The sequence below is a fragment of the Vulpes lagopus genome, chromosome 3 (assembly GCF_018345385.1).
Source record: "Vulpes lagopus strain Blue_001 chromosome 3, ASM1834538v1, whole genome shotgun sequence".
NCBI classification, from domain to species: domain Eukaryota; kingdom Metazoa; phylum Chordata; class Mammalia; order Carnivora; family Canidae; genus Vulpes; species Vulpes lagopus.
Genome location: NC_054826.1, coordinates 149026227 through 149047440, shown reverse-complemented (window position 1 = coordinate 149047440; position 21214 = coordinate 149026227). Strand labels below are relative to the sequence as shown.

At 38.5% G+C, this 21214-nt stretch overlaps 1 long non-coding RNA gene and 1 pseudogene across 1 annotated transcript in view; both read right to left on the bottom strand.

The window, feature by feature from the left end:
* LOC121488117 overlaps positions 1-21214 on the bottom strand; it is a 224086-nt gene that overhangs the window by 176501 nt on the left and 26371 nt on the right. The gene's annotated exons all lie outside the window — the stretch shown is intronic.
* LOC121488523 lies at positions 18535-18634 on the bottom strand (annotated as a pseudogene).

Here is a 21214-nt window from a genome sequence, read left to right as displayed (position 1 = left end):
AGGTGATCATATAAACAAATTTTATTATTAAGTATTAAAAATCAAATAAATGTATCCTGAAAATACACAATACAAAAAGAGAAGGCTCAGCGAAGACATTAGGTCTGTCTTCAGAAACTCAAAGACCTGACTTTTGTCATGTGAGATAGAAATTAACCCTATTCTATAATATTTTCAAGGAGCAGAGTGAGGACCATTGGGATATAAGTTCTGCCCCAATATTATAAATAAATTGCTAGCCGAGAGATACCCATAGAAGAATGGTCTATCATAACATAGGTTGGCTCAAACACACAAGGCATGCCTGGACCATTCAAAGGAGAGAATAAAACAAGTCTCTGCTAGATAAGGATCTGTAGAAACTGACCAGTGACTGTTACTACTAAAAACTAAAAAGAGTCCAATATACCAACTCAGACCCAAGGATGGTGAGCACAGCAGCAGTAATATAACATAAGCGATTCTCCTAAGTCAGGTGAGTTAATAGCTGTATACACTCAAGCTCCCTTTCTGTCAATCAACAGCTGATTGACAGAAAGGGAGGTAGAACCAGTCCTTACCAGAAGATAAGAGCTACAGGGTAATTGGCTGGTATCCTGGGTAGACCTCTAGAAGGGGAGCCTGTAGTGTTCAGTGGATGAGAAGGTAAAAGTCTGGGCTTTTGTGTTTCCCATGTTGCCTTCACCCTAACTTAGTGGTTTCCAGTTGTACCATGTGAAGCCCTTGTGGTCTAAGAAGGTGCCTTAAAGGAGCCCCGAGAAGAACACTGATTAACAGTGCATATAGAATATGGGACCCCTATTTCCCATGTCAAAGAGCAGCTTCTTGTTTGTTTTATTTATGTAAGTTTTCCTTGAAGAAATGTCAATCTTACTGACTCCAAGCAGAATATCTAGCACAGTGCTCCACTGAAGTTTGAAAACCACCAATGTAGAAGAGTTTCAAGTCTTTCACCCCTCCTTCCAACTCTTCAAGAAGGAAAATCCAAGGACATAATGAAATCCTCCTAGATGCATAGATGGGCCATGATAACTAAGGAACTTCAGATATGTGCAGCCAAAAGATGAAGAGCTATCCCTACTCCTCTGCCATGTTCCAGAGTTCCTATCTGTATGGTCACATTACTTTTTTCTACCTTCTTCCAATGCTGTTCCTTTGTTGACTCTAACTGCAAAGCCCAGCAAGATCAGGGAAGCATAGGGAAGTGGAAACACTGCTCTAGTCAGCTCTGCACAAACCTAGAAGGGCTGCCTTCTGTATCTTTGTCTCACCCTAAAAGTGATAAGTTCCTGTGGACATTATTAGCTGGGGCTTGAGGAAAGGGATTTCAAGTTAGAATTGTAAAGGCAGTTCTCAAAGCTTAGGTGTAGTCTGGCTCAATTCACAAGTTCAGGCCAAAACAGGCATTAGTGCTAAGGCCTAAGTTAAAACTTGTTGCTCAAAGTGACACTTTGGTTTAAACTGCACACAAGTCCTGAGGTTCCAATGGATGCCTGGGCTGGATTTAGGATCTTGGCTACTCCTTCATGGAGATTATGTGATTATACAATATGTCAGAGTAATATGGAAGGATTCCACATATTACAAATGTATTTACTTATGATTTATAAATGAGAAACTGGACATTAGGCCAATGGCAGCAAAATTACCTCCTACTTTTGCCTGCTAGTGGTGCTGAGCCCACACTATAGTTCAATTTCAATTGCTCAGGGATATTGCTGCAAATCAGAGGTAAAAAAAAAAAATGTGGGGAAAGACAGACAGTCTTCTTTAAATAAGTTCTGACTTGAGCTAGAAGTCTGTTTGTTGTGGAATTTAGGAAGGAATTCAAGTATTGGAACTCATCCACTTTCTTCAAGCCTTATTTCTTCTGCTCCCACCTCCAATTTCCATTGCCAAAGAAGATCTCTTTGATCCAAGGCAATCCAGTAAGTACCAGCATGACTCTATATATGTGAACACAAAAAATTTGGATTTCTCACCCATGTACAGTCTACTGAAGGTGTTCTGGTTGATGAGTAGATTTCTAAGTTTCAGAAAAACATATTTTTCCCATTCCAGTCTGAAACTTATTACAGTTTACCAGTCCCCATGTTTTATCACTTCAAGGGAAGTACAGAAAACTTATTTCTATTTAGACTACCTTACCTATTTTTAAAATATGATGTTCTTAAGAATTTCTTCTATATAAAAATCAGAAGGTGTACTTGTTTTGGCTTCAACCATCACATGTAATTTAAGAAATCCATGATAACAGTCTATTTACCCTGATTTTTATATTTTCTGATGTTTTTTTCCTTTCTTAAGTTCCAAGCCTCCTATTTTCATTTCCTTTCTGTTCAGGTTTCATTGGAGACTGTTGATTTTTGTCTTCATCCCTAAAGGATATTTCTGCTGGATATAAAATTCTAGGTTGACTATTCTTTTCTTTCAGCTCTTCAGAAATTCTGTGCCACCTTTTCCTGGCCTTCTGTGTTTCAGATGAGAAATTCACTATCACTTCATTCAATGTTGAATTCAAACTGATGCTCAATTCCACTGATAAATAATGTTTCATTTATCTGTAGCTGCTTTCAATGTTTTTTCTTTGTATTCAATTTTCGAAGTTTAATTTTAATGTATCTTCACATAAATTTCTTTGGCTTTATCCCACTTAGGTTTTGCTTAGATTGTCAAATATGTAGATACAGGTCATTCATCAAATTTAGGAAATTTTCAGACATTATTTCTTCAAATATTTTCTTTCTGTTTCTTTTCTTCTCTCTCTCTCCTTCTTTATGTCTATTTTTTCTGTTATTTAAGTTGTGTAGATTTTATTGATCTGTCCTCAAATCCATTGATTCTATCCTTTTTTATTCTATCCTTTTTTATCTGTTCTCTACCACTGAGCCCACCCAGTATTTTATTTTGCTTTCAAAAATTTTCAGTTATATATTTCCATTTGGATATTTTTTTAACTTCTATTTCTTTGCTAAGATTTTCCTGTTTTTCATTTGATTCAATAGAATTTGTCATTGCTATTGAAATATTTTTACAATGGCTGCTTTGGAATTTTTTTTTTACAATTTTATTTATTTATTAATGAGAGGCAGAGAGAGAGAGAGGCAGAGACATAGGCAGAGGGAGAAGCAGGCTCCATGCAGGGAGCCTGATGTGGGACTAAATCCCGGGACTCCAGGATCACACCCTGAGCTGAAGGCAGGCACTTAAACACTGAGCCACCCAGGCGTCCCTGCTTTGGAATTCTTGTCAGACAATTCCAACCTCTGATTCATCTTGGTGTTGGTGTCTCTTGATTATCATTTCAAGTTGTGATTTTTGTGGTTCCTGATGAGTGATTATTTTTTTTTACTGTATCCAGATATTTTGGATATTAGTATTGGTGGGTTCTCGATCCTATTTGATCCTCTGTTTTATAGACAGTCCCCCTACTGAAGTATAGTATGAGTGCTAGGTGAGTGTGTATAGCATCCCACTGGATCCTGCTGACATTACCCAGACAAAGATGGAGCACTGATTCATACTGCCTCATTGGAAATGGGTAGAGTGGAAGTTTAGCTCCCTCTTCAGCCTCCAAGAGACCTTTCTGCTTAAAGTAGAGCACTGACTTGCACCACCTCATCCCCTCCAAGTTGGGGGTATAAGCTCAGTTGGGTTCCCCACTCCACCTACTGTTATAAGGAGGACAAAAGCTTGGGGGTGACTAGTACCAACTCACTCTACTTTGTTCAGTTTCATTGATTTCAGGTGGAGGTGAAGCCTCAACTTTCTGCTGGTGAAGGAGACAAGTAGTGACAAGCCCCTACTCTTACCATCTGTTCATGTCTCATTGCTGCTGGGGCAATAGTGCAGGCCCAGCTTATAGTAGAACCCTGCTTTGTTGTTTATTTCCTAAAGTAGAGCATGAGCTCCATGAGACAGGGATGTATTTGAATCATCTTTACAGTTCTAGAACCTCTAGCATGATACAGCTATTCTTGATCATTGAATGAGTAAGTAAAATAATGAATTTCAGAGATAATGGGATTGGATGAACTTCATGGGCTCAAGGTTTCTGGGGTTTTGGTTCACTAAACCTAGGGGAAGAAAGAGTCCAGATAACCTTTTCTGTAATTCAATATTTAAACACAATATTTAGAATTGCCACTAAAATAAAGTGATTCCCCACCTTCCTGAGAAGAGAATTTGATCAAATCCTCAAAAATGCCAAGAGGTAAGGTCTATACTACCTCTTCTGAGAAGCAAATTTAGTTTTTCAGAACTTAGAACTACACATGCCCCTCCCCTTTTCCCCATGTAGATCTACCAAGAGGCCAGAAACCCACTAGTAACAGCTTTGTCGGCTGTTTCCCAGTAGCTTTCTTTCAATTTTAAAGCAGTATTATCTGGACTCATTAAATTAACAATACTCTCCAATGCACCCACTCTGTCATCCATCTGCTTAAGATGCTTGTCAGATGATACCCTCCTGTATCTGCAGTCTTCATCTGGAACTCAGAGTTATAGAAACTGGCTCCAGGTAGTGCACCTTCTGTTCCAAGCTACAAAACTCTCATCTTTCAAATCTAATGACTATGTAGTAACAAATAACACTCCCCTCTCCCACAAGTCCCCATTAAGGATCTTGGGTCTTTGGAATACATTTATACCTGGAGGATGATGAGTAAATAACATTTTAGGGGAAAAAAATGTAGAAAGGTACCGACGAAAGAGATTCAGACTGTCACTCTTACTTTCCCTCAACCAGAGTCTGACCCTGAATTATTTTACCCTTTTCCAAATATCAGTTCATTTCTAACAACTTGAAAACCTCCTTCCTTCTTCATCCCCATGAATAAAAACGTGTGGCCATCATAGGAATCCAACCAAGACACTTATTTTACTAAAAGTAAATCAAAATATAACCCTCAACTGCAGAGAAATTCAGTGAGTAGATGAGGTAAAGTGAATAAAACTACATTGCCTTTTAAACATAATTATTCTTAAAAAATTTCAGTGATTACCCTCTATTTCAACTCCTTGACCTGGCAATCAAGGTCCTACAGGTTAATATAATCTCAGCTCCACACCTTCTCCCCCAAATCACAATTATATACCTCTCCACTCCAACCTGACTCAATTTAATTGTTCTCTGAAAGGTCAATTACAAGTTTTCCCAAGTTCAAATCTCTGCTCATACCTTCTGCCCTGTCTGGAAAACCTGCTGTTCCTTTCTGCATGTCCAGTTTGTCCACAAGCACCCCTGTAATCCTCGGCATCTTCAGTCTTCAGTGGTCCCTCATTTGGAATTCCTATAACAGTTTTCTACATCACTCACCTAATACCTAATGTTCACTGCTTTACTTATTATTCTTCTAAGCCAGTAGTTCTCAAAGTTTATTATTCATCAGAATCACTTGGAGTGTCGTTAAAAAGATAGATTTCATTGGCTCCCCTGAAGAGATGCTGATTTAGTAGGTGTGGTAGACAGAATTCTAAAAATGGGCCCCCCACAATTCCCATACCCCGCTTATTCAATTAAGCACTAATCGAGGTACTGCTATGAAGGGATTCTGCAGATGTAATTAAAGTCTCAAGCTGGCACACCTTAAAATGTGGAGATTATCTAGTTGGGCCTACACTAATCATATGAGTGCTTCAGAAGCAGAGAGTTTTATCTGACACATAACGGCAAAAGAAGTCAGAGAGATTCCAAGTACAGAAAGGATTCTATGTGCCTTAGCTGGTTTGAATATGGCAAGGGCTGGGTGGGAAAAATATGTGGGTGGCTTCCAACAACAGAAAACTGCCCTCAGCTGACAGCATGAATCTGAATTTTGCCAACAACTAAATCAGATTTGAACTGGACTTTTCCCCGAGTCTTCAGTAAGAAGCTACCCTAGTTAGACCATAAACAAAGAACACCTAGCCATATGGCCCACACCTGGGATGTCAGAACTGGAATATACTAAATATGTATTGTTTTACACTGCTAAGTTAGTGGTCATTTGTTACACAGCAATAAAAAACTAATATAATAAATATGGGACTGGGCCCAGGAATCTGTTTTTCAATAATAGGTGATCCCTGAACACAATTTAAGAAACATCATTTAAAAGTTTGATAATTTTCAGGGCACCTGGATGGCTCAGTGGTTGAGCATCTGCCTTTGGCTCAGGTCATGATCTTGGGGTCCTGGGATGAAGTCCCACATCAGGCTCATCACAGGGAGCCTGCTTCTCCCTCTGCCTATGCCTCTGCTTCTCTCTGTGTGTCTCTCATGAATAAATAAATAAAATCTAAAATAAAAGTTTCATAATTTTCATTCAATCTGTCCAATAAACTAAGTTCACAACTAATTTCCTACTTGGGAAGATAATATATTTATCCCTTGGATTTGTAATTAATTCTACCTCATATAGGGATACTCTTGAACATATTTAAACTTTGTAAAAGTCTTCAAAGTAGATAAACTATTTACATCCAAATATGATACCCCAGATCTGTGTTTGGACAAGTCTTCATTCATGCGGAAGACAAGGAAATGCTGTGATAGCAGAGGATGACTTCTGGATGGACCACTAACTTCTTTGTAGCTATGCATTGGCTACAGGGTGGTAACAGGAGGCCTGGTTAGGTTTCTGGATAAAATTTGACCAAGAGTACCCTAAAGCTGGAGTTAAAAATGCCATGCATTATACTGGTCTCTCAGCATTGACCAGCCACTCCAAGTGTTAACAGAATATTTGCCAGGTAACATGTGGTAGCAGGTCAACTGTTTTTGCAGGTTCCAGGAAACGTGAGGAGCATAAGAACAAGAACTTGAGATTCCTTAATATTTTGAAATTCTTTCACCATGGAGATTCTCCCACTTTTCTTGATGGAAGCCACTGAGCATAACCTTTCCAATAAAGGAAAACATCAAAAGTTGTAATGGAAAGCAACTTGGTTACTCTTTCTGGTGTTAAGGAGCTCACCACCTCACAGACCAGCCTAGTCCATATCTGGACACCTCTATTACAGAGTGCTTCCTCAAGCAGAGCCATAATTTGCCTCTCTGTTTCTTCCCCGTTTGCTTTAGAGTGGCTTTTGCAGTCACTCCACAGTCAAGTACCCTGTAGACATTTGAAGACCACAATCATCTGTCACCCCTTTGCTGTGTATGTTTTTATGTACACATTCTCTCCAATGATATCTTTCAAGATATTTTCCCTATCCTATTCCATGTGACTGGTCTCTAAGGAAATCAAGCACATCAGGAGTAGTAGGGAGTAAGGCCTGGGAAAGGCAAAGTATTTACAAAAACAAGAGAGGATTAGTGAAGGAACAACAAGGAATAGAGACACAAAAAGGGAGAAACTGATATACAGACCAAACAGCACCCAGTTCGTCATAGCTCTCAAGTTCCCAAAGAACAGACAGGATTTGAAATAGCATATTTAGGCCCACTACTACCTTAAAAAATAATTTCCTATCATCACACCACTATTTTATAGACCTTACTGCATTCACACCCCTATTTCTGTCAGAATCATAAAGGAGCTGCAATCACAAGCCCTAATGGAGCCTCTCACCTGAGCCAGAGAACAAAGAAGATTCTAAAGACAAAACGAACAGATCGCAGAGGAGGAAAAGCAGCCCTCAGTCCCCTTTGGTCCAGTTAATACAATATAGTCTTTGTCTTACTTGTTAATATCTAGAAGCCTAAAAAGCTAAATATGTACAGCGCTTATGTGTCTAGACAGACAGACAGTTCTAGACAAATCATGGAGCTGAATTTTTATGCTTTGGAAATATTTTAAACAAAGATACGGCTGTTAGTGCTTTTATACCACACATGCCCATGGCTTGAACGCTGCAGGAATTCAAGCAAGCATTTTCAGATTCTGACGGAAGGGAAAAGATCTGACATGACAAAAAAGTTTCTTTTCTGTTTCCCTCTCCCCTCCCAGCAGCCCTGTGCAACACCTGTCTCATCAGCAGGGGCACTCAGAAGGGATGGGCCTCAAGGCACCTCAGTCCCAAGATTCTCCATGCCTCATTCTTCATCCACGCTGCTCGTAATGTTCCATCACTGGCACAGTTACACCTGAACACTCTGGTGCTGCCAAACACCTGGCTTGATTTTCCACTGTCCAAATGAAAAATAAGCATAATCTGCTTTTTGAGGATACAGCAAATGAGGGAGTTCATGACAAATTGTGTTGGTTTATGCAGAATAGTGATAATAAGATACAAATGAGAATTTTTTGCTTAATGAATAATACTAATCACGTTTCAACAAATGCTGTGCCCTTCTAATTAGAGAGACTGCATAAAATCAGCTTAATTTATTTGTGACTAGTTATACAGAGTTTAAATATTTACTAGAGATTTACTCAAATGTTTGAGAGGATTTTAAACATTTCCTACAGTTGAAGCAGCCTGCCTAGTTCTGAGGGGTGCAGTGACAGCTCTAACTTGTGGGAGCTCTCTGATTTTGTCGTGTACCATGAAAACCCTGGTTTCAAGATGAAGAAGAAAGGGTATTATTGATTTACATACTAATTCTCCAACTGTTACTCATTTTCTTGATTCCAGCTTCCAAAGTTGCTCTCCCAACATTCATCACTGTAGTACACTGGAGGGGATGAGCATCTTTTTCAATAAATTATAGGAACTATGACTAATTACAGTGATATTAACTATGCAAAGTAATGTGTAACTTAAAATGGATACGTTCATCATTTCAAATTATGCCTTTGACTTTTGATGGTCTAATATAGGCATGCTCTTTTCGTACTGAATGTGTACTATATTTTCTAAGAATCTCTTTGCAATTATAGATTCTGCTTATGAGCATACTGACCTGGTAAAAGTAACTTTCTAGAGCATCTTCAATGACCCAGAGCAATTAAAGGGACAAGCAGATGACCGTGAGATGATAAAGAGCACAGAAACATATATGTTATGCCTCCTGAACACAGAATTAGACATAAGGTCTGGTCATTAGAAGCTTTGCTGAAACGCCTTATCTATATTTTTCAAAAGTATTTTGACCCTGAATTATGTTTATTCAATCCTAATGGCAACCTTGGAGAGTTTATATACATGCATCCTTATCTTCCAGATGAAGACTGTGGGGCACTGACAGGTTACGTGATCTGTCCAAGGCCACTGGACCAAATTGGGATAGTCTTGGACCAGACCCAGACTTTGTGCCAACTAGTCCATGACATGTGTTCTATTTCATTTAAACAGATATTTAAGTGAGTTCATTAAAGACTCTTAGAGAAAATTTCCGAAATTCTCTATTTGAGCAATATAATTCGCTCCATCATCCATTGATCCATTCATCCCTCAATCACAATCATTTATTGAATACACTTTCTGTGTCAGAAATTGCATTAGATACTGCAGATAGAGCATGAGGATACAATCCTTAACATTACAGAGCCCTTCCTCCAGTGGAAGATCGAGATGTAGTCAAAGAATTATAAAACACCATCAGAAAGACCATAACAAAGGTTTGTATAAAGTGCAATGGAAGCACAGAGGTGAGAAAATTATTTCTGAGTAAGAGACAAGTAAAGAAGTGGTCAATGGAGGATCCTCCAATGAGGTGATGGTTCAATTCAGTCTGAAAGCATTCACTGGATTTCTCCCTGCAGACAAGAGCAGAAAAGGCATTCCACATGCTTGAAAGAGTAAAGCATGAAGGGCACAGTGTATCTGGAAAGAAAGGGTTAGAAAACTAGTCAGAGGATTTTATACAGGGCCTTATATGTCATTCTAAAGAGTTCAAGCTTTATTATGTGGAGGTAGAGTCAGGGGAAGGTTCTCAGCAACAGCAATTGGGTAATTATTCTGTTTCATCAGGATCACCTGGAAATATTATGTAAAATGGAAAATATTAAAAGAAGAATAACCAAATAGGAGGCTATTGCTACACAGTATGAGCAAGTGATAAGGATCAGAGTTAGGATCAGGGAAGTAAAGGGCTAGGACTGGGTAGAGGAAATGGATTTGAGAGGTATTTAGAAACAGAATAGTTTATTCGATTTTATTTACAGTATACATAGGCATGTATTCCGCAATTTTCATTTTCTTTGTTCTTTCAGTTTTTAGGTGACATGACTCATTAGCCCTTAAGTTTCTAAAGACAGGAATAAAGGTTTGTTCCATTCACGTGGATGGAACTGGAGGGTATTATGCTAAGTGAAATAAGTCAATCAGAGAAGGACAAACATTATATGGTCTCATTCACTTGGGGAATATAAAAAAATAGTGAAAGGGAATAAAGGGGAAAGGAGAAAAAATGAGTGGGAAATATCAGAAAGGGAGACAGAACATGAGAGACTTGTAACTCTGGGAAAAGAACTAGGGGTGGTGGAAGGGGAGGTGGGCAGGGGGTGGGGGTGACGGGCACTGAGGGGGGCACTTGATGGGATGAGCACTGGGTGTTTGTTATTCTGTATGTTGGCAAATTGAACACCAACAAAAAATAAATTTATTTTAAAAAAAAGGAATAAAGGTTTGTCAAAGGGAAATTCCTGTTAGTCTCTTGAAATTGCATCTTGTACTGTACTCACAATGTAACAGATATATTTGTGAATGAGAGTTTTTGACTTATGAGTGGCTGACACCCTGTGACATGATAGACTTTTCTCCAACTTACAAAGAAACCAAACAGCAATATCACAATAAAAAATATTGTGCATATACACCCATATGCATAATAGAAGAATTGGTACATTCCTAAATGTACCTTCTCTAGATACCAATTGCTAATACCACCACAAACATTAAGGAATATGTTTGTTCCAAACTATAAATATATAATCCAGATTTTAAGTATTTACTATGACTTATCATGATTCAAGATAGCTTGTGACACGTAATGCATAGTTTTAAAAAAATGATCTTCTAATAAGTGGGTTAAGCCTAGACTCTGGAGCCAGTTGCCTTTCTCCAAATTCTGCCTCTACCACTAAGCTATATGATCTTGGATAAGTCATTTAAAAACTCTTTGTGTCTCAGTTTCTTTCTTTACTTGTAATACAGGATGAGAAATTAACTGCCACAAGAGTTGTTATGAGTATTAATGAGTTATTATATGTACAGAGCTTAGAACAACTGTGACATTATTATTATCATTGCTGTTATAACCACCCAGTTAAAGAAAGGCAGGTTCAGGCCTTAACCACATGAATGGGTTCTAGCCAATACTTTTAATTATGACAGTAGTAATCTGGCTGTCTTTGAAATCCAAAATAAGATGGTATCATTACTAATTATAATAAGAACAAAGGAATTGTCTTTCAATTACAGCCAGGTTCCTGGCCCTGACACATGATTTACTTTGAAAACCACAATCTCAAGAGATTAGATGAGTTTCAATTTTTCCCTAGTTTTCCTTTAAAACCTCCTAAATATAGAGCATCCCTTAGTTTATATAAAAACATTTTTCAACTTGGTGATATTTTTAATCTTGAGGTGAAAAAGCCCATTGTTTTCTACGCACTATTGCTTTTTCATTTGTCCTACATCTCTTCTTCCAATTTTCAGAAGATGCTAAACCCATTCATCCTTCTGAGACTTGACTGATAAATCTGGGCTTTAATATAAAGAAAAGGAAGCATTTATTAAAAACATAGTAAATGCTCAATAAAGATTTGTCAGGCCAGACTTTTAATATAAGCACTATATTTACGCACTCCTATTTGGTCCTCAAGACATCACATAAAGTAGTGATTATTATCTCTGCTGGGCAGGCAAGAAATCTAGAAGATGCAGGGCCCTGCTTAGGGTCACACCATTAATAGATGGCCTGGAAAGAATTTGCCCTGAGGTCACCTGACTATAAATCCCTGTACCCAGCCCTAGCTACCAAGGGGATTCTTGGCCTTCAGCTCCTCATGATGATTATCTTAATTCTCTTAGACAAAGTTGGCCTCTTCAACGTGTTAAATATCTCATTAAGCTTTTCTCCAAATATTCAACTCCATTACTTCTTTTTCTTCTGAGGTTAACTTAGCAGCCTAAACAACATGCAGAAATTCTTATGCAGACACATTATGGTGGAGTAGAATATGATAAACAACTCTCTAAATACACAGCAACCTTATCTTAAAATCAATGTACCAAGTACAGGTAGAAGTTCAGAAACTAACTTCACTTTAGACCTTGGTCATCTCAAGCACCTTTCAGTAACTGCATGGGCTCACACTTTATTACTGTTATAAAATAAAGATTAGTTGATTAAATGGAATGTAAAAAATATCTAAACATTTTTTAAAAGTGTTTAATGAAATGACCCTTTAAAAACAACCTATTAGCTGTCAGATGCCTTTCAAATATATATATAATGCATCCTAATTAGAACAACAAACAAACAGCTGAGGCCTTTAGGGTCCCCAAGATCATAAAACTTTCAGCCTCTTTTCTGACATCAACAGCTTTAGGCCCCATTTCACCCCTGGACAGTTGGTGCCTGAGGCTGCAGCCTTGACAGGCAGTCTGCAACAGCTCGGACTGAAGTTGTTCTGGCAGCAGAAGGAGGCCCCAAAAGCATCTGATTATTTTAAAATGTGCTTTCATTGTGCTGCTTGCAGCTGTGAGTTAATTTTGTTTAAAAAAAAAAAAAAGACCATTTGCTTCTTTAAAATCCAGGTTTCTTCCCCTCTGCAGAGCAGCTGCAAGGAGAGCAGCATCAACTTCAAAAGCCCCCTGCCTCCCTGAGAGCACCACTTTGGGAGGCTGCCTTCCTCACCAGCAGGGGAATCAACACTGTGCTGCAGAGTGCACAGGCTCCTGAGGTTTCCCTCATTGGCTGCTTTGTGCAGACAGGCAGGAGGATGGACCAACAGGAGAGCACACAGAATCCTTAGAAGTACTTTGGACCTATTCTCAGCCCTTTTACAGATGAAAAAACTCAAGGACAGAGAGGTTAAGTGGCTGGCCTAAGATTTCACATCTAGTTAATGGCAGCCCCACAGTGCATATAATCTGGACCCAGGAGCAATGGGGTGTGGGGAAATAGAGATAGGGGTGCCATCATTAGACTGACTGCCAGGGAGCATTCTTCTTCCCCAAGGCAGGATTTATTACAGCTGTCCACTTGATATCTTAAAGATGCCGCCACTGGCTCCCCTGTTCCTCTCCGGGTCCATTTCTGAATCACCTTCTCAATAGAATTCGGAGCTACTCATCTCCATGCTCACCATTTACTACAGGCTCACCTCTCTCAAAAAGTACCCTCTCTCCAATGCATCATGCCTTATAAATTGTAATCAATTTGATGTGACTGCAACTCATTAGATGTGAATATAAGTCTAGGCTAAATTTACTTTAGCATTAGCAATCCATATTGCTCATGAGGTTGCTTCCTTTGATCACACTGTCACATTTGCAAGGGAGTTCTACAGCCTGGCTTTGGAGCTTCTTTGGTCAGCATGTGATAACCAGTGTTTCTGAATCCTCCCAGGTTTCCACACACAGACTTAGAATGAGCCATATGCTAATAAACAGTGGTGATCATCTCATCTCTGCCACTGCCCCATTAGCAAGAAGGTACCTCTGCCAGTCACTTGCCAATCAATTTCACAGAATGTAGGTTGTGCCTCACCCAATTCAAGTCTCCTAATTAATGGAGTGACAAAATTTTGACATTTTTTTGGCTTCTCTGGCTCTTGTGGGAATTTGGGGAAGAGAATTGAAAGAGGTTCAGAAGAAGGGGGAGAGTGAAAAAGGAGAGAAGAATACACACTGACTTAATGGGTCTTTGCCAGTTTTTGGCTAATAGCAATTTTTATAATAAAGAACCTTTAATTATAAAAGTAATATGTGTTCCATGGAAAAAAATCTTTAAAAATAATAGAAAAGAAGAAATAAAATGAAAATAATTTAAGTTTGATCTATTTTATTTTCATGTAATGAAAACCTCAATGCCACCTAGCCTAATTAATTAGGTAATATGTTAGCTCATTCTAAAATTAGGGCAGACTTTAATGTTATGATTCAGAAATGTAACAATGCCACCACATAAAAGGTCTCATGCCTCCTCTGCTCTGTCCTCTCTATGATAGTTCACTAAGGCCAACTTCCCCCTAAGATCATAAAATCTCTTCTAATATCACCTAGAACTCCAGGTGTCCTTATCCATGTCAGGGAGAGAGACTGGGTATCTCCTACCGTAAAAGTCTTTCAACTTTTTCTGATTATATCCAATGAAATTATCTGCCTATCTCTGAACTAGACATTAACACCAAAATAATGCTTTTCATTAAATGGCTCATGCCTGGATATGTGTCCACATCTAACCTAATAACCATCACTAGAGGGATGGATTCATGCTGATTGATCTCACACAGTGATCGACCACCAATGGAACTCAAGGTGAAGTTCAACGTCACCAAATTGCTTGGCTGCTGCACATGGTGTGGAGGTATGGGGGGATAATGGGATGAATGCTGGAGAATCAGTCACAATGTTTTCCATACACTAAGTAATGCAATTGCCTAGAGAAGAACCATTGTTGGTATTTTTGTTATATAACTCTGAACACACACACTTGTGTGTGTGTGTGTGTGTGTGTGTACTGTAGATCAGAATTATATTGTATATATTATTTTATGGCCTCTATTTTTTCTAAAAAATATATCAAAGTTTTCTCATGTCATCAAATATTATAAAAATTCTTTAAAAGGCTACATGGAATTTAAATAGCCTCTAAAATTTGAACATTCATCGTTTTATTTTCATCCTTATAAATTAAGCTACAATAAATATATTTGTACATATAGCTTCGCTCATATTCAGGCTTATTTCAACAGGATGGAGTACCAAAAATGGAGTTCATGAGTAAAAGAGTATAAACAAAATTTTTAGGTACTTATAACAAAAGTGCCACCTAGAAATATTGTACCAATTTTATACTCTGCAATAATATACATTAGTATACTTAAATATCCACATCTGTTATATTTTAAAGCTCCCAAAGTATAATAAATATTGTTTAGATTAGTAGCTAAATCTGTGGAGGAAAGCAAAAGGAGAGATCACTAATATATTAAAAACTTGGAATTTGGAATATAGGAACTCTTGATTTTTTCAACCGATAATGCCTGGACTTATCCTAAGAGGAAACAAAAAAATAAGAACATATTTGTGTGAAGAAAAGAACTAAGGTCCCCTCAGGATCTACAGTATGCTACTCTATTAGTCCTGACTCTTTGATATGTAAATTAAAGGCATGCAATTTGAGCTGGCTTAGGCAAAAAGGTGAATTTATTGACTCAGATGACAAGGAAAAGGAAAAGTGTAATTGGGAATGGCTAGAAAGAAAGATGTGATGGTACCAGGATCTTTTCTCTCAGTTACCTCACCTACATCCATGTCTTCTGCAAATCAGGAATCTCTAAGAAGGTAGCACCCCAGCTGCCAGCAGCTTCTGAGTCTGCATTTTCTCACTATCACCACCAGAAAGCCTCATTTCTGCTTCAGTTTCAAAGATCCAGGACTATATTCGGATTGCTCAGGCTCAATTTATCTACAGATCCCTTGCTTTCAGGATATTGGGAGTGGGCTTCCAAAGAGCACCCAGTTACTACTTGATTGACCTCACATCAGGGTCATTAAGTAAAAAGGAACAGTTCCTCTAGAGAAGTATTATCACAAGACAGAAGGCATGCTAAATGGACACAAGTCATATTATCTTGTAAAATCCTTAAACAACTTTATGACAGAGTTACTGTCATAAATGCACAGAGGAGGAAACTGAGACTTACAGAAATCAAATTAATTGCCTTGGATTGATCTCTTCTCTCTTTCTCTCTCTGTCTCTCTCTCTCACACACACATACACACACAAAACACACACAGACTAAGGTGATGGAGCTGGAATTTATACCTTAATTAGACTGATTGTAAATCTTATGCCTTTTCACTAATTATGCATTAAACACTCTTCAGCAATGTGACTATTATATAAGGAAAGATACTATGATTATATGGCAGACAATAACAATCACCCCATCACTCCACCCTACCCTCCCAACCTCTACCATGTGGCCATATACTACCCTGGCTTGTCACTAATCCATGTGAGAGCATGTTTCATATATGTCCATCATCAGCTCTCTCTTCTGAGTCACAACTGCTCAGGGCTTCTGTGAATCACAGAGCAATGGGGAAAAGGCACATACTAGAAGAAACAGCCTGTCCTCAGTCCTCTCTAGATCAAAATCTAGCATTCACTGTAATAAGATGTGCTGAATTTCCATTTGTTCACCTTTCAATCATGTTATCTAAATGGGCTAAATCTCCCCTAAAGTACACAAAATGGCTTCTCAGTATCCAGTCTGTTCCTCTCATTTTGTGGCCTAGGGGAATAATAACCACAGAGATTCAACAATTTGCCCAGAGTTAAAAGCCCAATTAATGTCATAGGTGAATTCAAACTCAAGCCTCTCCTCTCAGGCTAGTAGTCTTCCACTCACACATGGATGTTCCAGTCACTCCAAAGCAAACTGGGCTCTCAGAGTGAAAATTAGCTCAGGAAGCTAGTCCAGAGAAGAAGGATAAAAGACAATGAGTACTTGTGCAATTTCAAAAGAAGAGCATCCCATTGTTTCCTTGGAAAGAGACAAACGCCCATCCAAGGATAGTGGAAGAGAATAATCGAGGTCAGTAGTAGAACAATACTAAAGTGAAGTCAGCAAACATTCATTACATTTCCACTAGGTGCCCAAACACCTTTTATGTGCCAGGTGCTGGGATCAGACCAATCTGTTGGGGAAGATAGGCACCAAAAAGTCACAGGAGTGATGGCTGTTTTGAAAGGTCAAGTGCAGGATCCAGTGGGAATAGAGAGTCCATGGATGGCAGTAAGAGGGGTCTATCAGAAGAGGGGACTTTAAGCCAAAGGATGAGTAGGATATATCCAGGAGCAGGTGAAGTAGAACAGTGGGCCAAACAAATGGCAGAGCACATACAAAGGTCTGGCAGTGAAGAAAGTGATATTGTTGGGGTCTGAAAGCTGAGCCCTGTGGTTGGAGCATAGAGGGAAAGAGAGGGCGGAACAATCGTCCTCAGAGGCAAGTCAGGACCAGAGTATGAAGAGCTCCAGAAGCCAAGTCCAAGAATTTGGTCTTTATCCTGAGGACAATAAGAAGGGTTTTAGGCAGGGAGATGCAGAATCATCTCTGTGTTTTTAAAAGATCATTCTAACAGCGGCATCAAGAGATTAGAAGGGACTAAAGCTGAAGGTAGTGAAAAACCTCTTAGAAGGTGCTTGCACAGGTCTGATTAAACCACAGCGGTGGCTTAGATGTGAGTGCTGGCAGGGAAGAAGGGGCAGGGACTCAGGATTTGCTTCCATTGTTCCCTGAACCACACAAAACAGGAAAAGCAAAATCAAACCTAAGGTCTATACATGAGAGAGGTATCTGAGAATTAGGATAGAAAAGAATCCATATTGTCTCCTGTTGGCTAGGAAAGGACTAGAGAAATGAGTATACAGAAAAAAAATAAAATTAGGTGTAGTAATTCTGATTCACAGACACTATTTCCTGGCCAGATGCTGCTGTAGAAATTTCAGAAACACCCACTAAAATCATAAATGAAAATCACATATTCGTAACATTTAATGAGAATACAGGCTGAATTTACAGCCGCTGAATGTGCAATATGGATGAAGATGTTGATTTACCCATGGAAGATGGAAATATATATGATAGAGGAAAACAATACCCAGAAATGTGATAAACATTTGCATGAAAATGAGTCACTGGAAAAACCCAAAACTTCTTCAATACTTTATGCGCCAAATTATCTTCAGAGCAGTCAAAAAGAAATAATAATAAATAATAATAGTGCATTTTCCTGCCATTAATTTTTTTTAAAACTTCTGTTGACTTCGGTGGAAGTCCTGCATCTAGATGTGGTCCAGGAAATTTATAGTCTGTAACTCAGACCAAAGACCTTGAGCATCAAGAAAATCTCTTACCCTTATTTATATACACTGTTCTTTATCACAAAGGAAGAGCTGGTACCCATTCCAAGTAACCAATCATTATGCAAGGAATATTCTGACTCACCCAGCATCCTTAATCAGTAAATGCTGTGCCAATGGAAAGAGAGTAAGAAGAAGTCACAGCATCCATTAATAAAAAATGACTGGGGCTTTCTATCAACAGAAGCATCATTAGGAAATGTATGGTAGGAAAATAGTAGGCTGTAGATTTGTGGTGGCAGGGATGGCAATGGAATACTAACATTTACACCCTCTTAACCACTTGGTTTTAAAAGGATGCCAGATTTCAGGTACCTACACATGTGTTTAATACAGTATATTGCATTTTCAGCTTCTTGCTAAACTCTTGTCTATAGTTTCAAAAGATGGGACTGCTTATCTGACCCTATGGCCCTCCCTCCAGCCTCCAAACACAAATACTTCCCTTTTTTCCCAATTTTATTGAGATATAATTGACACCTAACATCGTATTTTAAGGTGTACAACTTGATGATTTGCTATATGTAATTATTACAAGATCATTACCACCATAACTTTAGCCTAAAAATATGGAATGCTTCATGAATTTGTTTTCATAGGGGCCATGCTGATCTCCTCTGTACCATTCCAACGTTTTAGTATACGTGCTGTCAGGGTGAGCACCAAAGATATTTCTAACAGGTAGCTGTCATTTCCTGAGCATATCTTCCATGATATGGAACTGATGAATTCTCAGCAAAAGATAAATCAGTTATGAAGGGGAAGGACCTCAGATTAATTCAATACTTTCTTGAACAGTCCCCTCTCTTTGCTCTGCTTCTACTCCCAACCATGAACCCTAGAGTAAATAAAGGAAGTATTATTCACATTTCCAGTAAACTGTGCAATCTCCATCTCAACTGAGGATGTTTTTTGTCACATAGTAGACCTGTAATTCCAAAGTAACTGTATTGCATTTTGAAAGAGAACACAGCAGTCGTGTTCCATTAACAGAAAGCCTTCTCAAGCGTGTCTCCTGGTAGGTTAAAGGGATCTGAGTCATTCGCTGAGGGTGAAGGGAGAAAATTAAGTTCATGTAAGAAACACCTACAAATCTTAATAGGGGGATGAGCTAAAACTACAAAAGTCCTCACTACTGTACAATATTTCAAGTATCACTAATGCATGTCACCAGTGGATTAACTAATAGTATTCTGATTTAATGGCATTTCTGCCCTATCATTAACCCAAGCATGGTCCATAAAGTTACTCAAATATCAATAAATGAGCTTACTACAGTTTATGTGATTTCCAGTTCTATCAGTTCCATAAGAATAACAGCATCAAATTCCCCATCCAGGGTCAGTCGTATGGATCTGAAGGCTAGGGATTGGATAATACCAGTAGTGACTCAAAATGAGACACAATTCCCATTGTGTCAGGATTCCATGACTTCTTCCATGATTTGTTTTCAAAAGATCATGGTTCTGATCCCAATTCTGCAGGGTAGTTTCTGATGATACTCCACTATGAATCCTATATTCTACCCTCAGGCGGACTCTGGATAGATGATGTTTCAAATCACTACTCAGTCTGTACTGAAAATTACACTGGTTTTGATAAGAAGTAGTCGGAATATACCACCCCCCGTCCACCTTCCCCCCACCCAAATCCTATTTAATCCAATCTTCTATTGGAAGTTAAGGATTTATGTCACTATTATAGAAAAACTCATTTTGCTTATAGTACCAACATGGCCAAATAAATGACTTCAAGATGCTAGAAGAAAGTATTTGGCCAAGATAAATAGGTGTTCAAACAAGCCTCCCCAGCTTACTCATTTTGCTATATGGAAAATGAACTAACTGAGTTTAATGTACAGCAAATGAGATTTGGAAGCACGTTCTAATTCACTTCGTTCTGTACCAGAAATGAGCAGTTTTTGATTTCCCTGCTTCTACCTTTAACCCCTACAGTGTACTTTCAACAAAATGGCCAAAGCAATCCTTTCAAAATATACATCAGATCATGTCTCTCTTCTAAATTCTTCCCTTTCTCCCATTCTATGAAGGGTGCAAGCCAGAGCCTCGGCAGTGGTGTGCACGCCCTATACAATCTGATCTCCCTGGCCAATTTCTTACCCTCCTCCTTGCTCACTTTACTCCAGTTCCACTGGACACATTGTTCCTCAAACATGTCCAACATATTCACACCTCAGAACCTTTGCGCTATCTGTCCCCTCTAATCAGAACCTTCTTCTCTTCAATAGCCATATGATTCATTACCTCATCTCTTTCAAATCTTTGCTCAACAGCCACCATCTTGACAGGCAACTCCGTCCTGCCTATTTAAAATTATCTCATACCCTCTCCCCACACTCCCAATTACTCCTTATCCTATTCTATTTTTCCTTCTAACATTCTGTATAGCATAGATATTTATTATGTTTATTGTCTCTCTTCCCCTCTAGGATTTAAAATTCCACAAGGACAGAAATTTTAGTACATTTTGTTAACTACTGCACGCACAGAACTTGAAACAATATATAGACCATCTGATCTCCCCTGTACCATTTCTGGTATGATGAATATTAAGCACCTACAAGGTGCTTAATATTAGTCGAATAAAAAAATTCCAAAGTTACTGAACATGGCACAGACCTAACACAGTCAAAATTTGTACATGTTTTACTTAAACCCATTATTTAAATTCTAGAAGCCTCAGTTTTTCTCATCTATAAAATGGAACAATTATACTATCTAACACAGGGTTGTTATAAAGATTAAAGGACAAAATAAATGGAACATATTTAAGAAAATGCCTTACAAGTTGATTATTTGACTGGATTAAGAATAATAAAAGAATAATAGAAACAATACCTAACATCTGTACAGACTTTCATACTTTATGAAGGACAGACTATTTTCATTAGATTCTCTTAGGGTCCTCCAGATTCAGTCCAGGAAAATATTAATAACTGGATCCTCAGTGTCTCTGCCTTGGCAATATTATGGTTGTAGCCAACCACAGAGCTATGAAAGATAGAGGCAGGATTCAAACTGAAGTCCTGTGCTCTCTTCCCAATATCAGAGAAAGGAAGTAACACTGCCAGGTCAAAACTTCAACAGAATGAAAAGTCTCCGAAGTGATGTTTTTTGCTTAGATGTTCTCTACTGAGTCTGGGTGTCTGCATAAAATGTAGCTTAGAGGAGGCAGTAGTTACCAGCATCCAATACACCTTGAAAACTCTAAGAAGTCGAGACC